This window comes from Oxyura jamaicensis, unplaced genomic scaffold, assembly GCF_011077185.1.
Source record: "Oxyura jamaicensis isolate SHBP4307 breed ruddy duck unplaced genomic scaffold, BPBGC_Ojam_1.0 oxyUn_random_OJ72027, whole genome shotgun sequence".
Taxonomy (NCBI): Eukaryota; Metazoa; Chordata; class Aves; order Anseriformes; family Anatidae; genus Oxyura; species Oxyura jamaicensis.
In genome coordinates, this window is record NW_023310820.1 from 15294 (window position 1) to 16653 (window position 1360).

Below are 1360 nucleotides of genomic sequence, written 5' to 3' on the forward strand. Positions count from 1 at the left end.
GGATGGTTTTATCCTGCCTTTTTGGGGAAGGATTCCCAATTCCGGATCGTTTTATCCTGCCTTTTGGGGAAGGATTCCTGGTTCTGGATGGTTTTATCCTGCCTTTTTGGGGAAGGATTCCCAGTTCTGGAGGTTTTTATCCTTTTTGGGGAAGGATTCCCAGTTCTGGGTGATTTTATCCTGCCTTTTTGGGGAAGGATTCCCAGTTCTGGGTGATTTTATCCTGCCTTTTTGGGGAAGGATTCCCAATTCTGTATGGTTTTATCCTGCCTTTTGGGGAACGATTCCCAATTCTGAAGATTTTTTTATCCTACCTTTCTGGGGGAAAGCATTCCCAGTTCCAAACCATTTCACCTTCCGTTTTGGGAAGGATTCCCCATTAGGGCCCATTTGGGGGAAAGATTCCCATTTCTGGAACCTTTCCCCACCCGAACCAAACGAAACCAACCCCAGGGGACTGGGGCTCGCTGCCGGGGACGGATCCTCACCCGGAGCCGCGTAGGCGATGGCCCCGGGTTGCAAAACCCCGAGCACCGCCCGGCACGTTTCACCTGCGGTGCCAAAAACCCTTCGACCCCGTAATAAATTTACCGCCAGCGAGGAGCCGGGATTGCAAATCAGGGCCGAAGGTGAGTGACACAGCGGCGAGGTTGCGTTGAACCCGTTTGCTGGTTGCTTTTTCATTATGATTAATTAGCGGAGAGGTTAAATTACCCTTCAAGACCCAGCTTGTGCCCACACCCAGCTTAAAGATTGAAACGGGGTTTTAATCACGGAGCCTGGGGTGGGTTTTTTTGTTGTTGTTGTTGGGTTTTTATTTATTTTTATTTATTTATTTTCCTGGTCTGGTGATGAAAGAAAACGCTTTTTTTTTTTTTTGTCACCGTTTTTGACACTGTTTTGTCACCGGACAGGGCTGAAAATGCAGCCGGGTTTCCAAAAAAATAAAAATAAAAATAAAAACGGGGGAAAACGGGAAGATTTTGGGGCGGGAGGGTTCAGCCTGAGAGCGGCCGTTGTCCCTTTTTGTAAGGAGAAGGGAAACGGGGTTTGGGTGGAGGATTTGGGGGATTTACGAGCTTTAGGGGATTTATGGAGGCTTTGGGGGATTTACGGAGGTTTTGGGAGATGGATGGAGGCTGTGGGGGTTGATGGAGGTTTTGGGGGCATTGATGGAGGTTTTGGGGGGATTGATGGAGGTTTTTGGGGATTGATGGAGGTTTGGGGGGGATTGATGGAGGTTTCTGGGTATTGATGGAGGTTTTGGGGGGATTGGTGGAGGTTTTGGGGGGATTGATGGAGGTTTTGGGGGCATTGATGGAGGTTTGGGGGGGGATTGATGGAGGTTTGGGGGGGATTG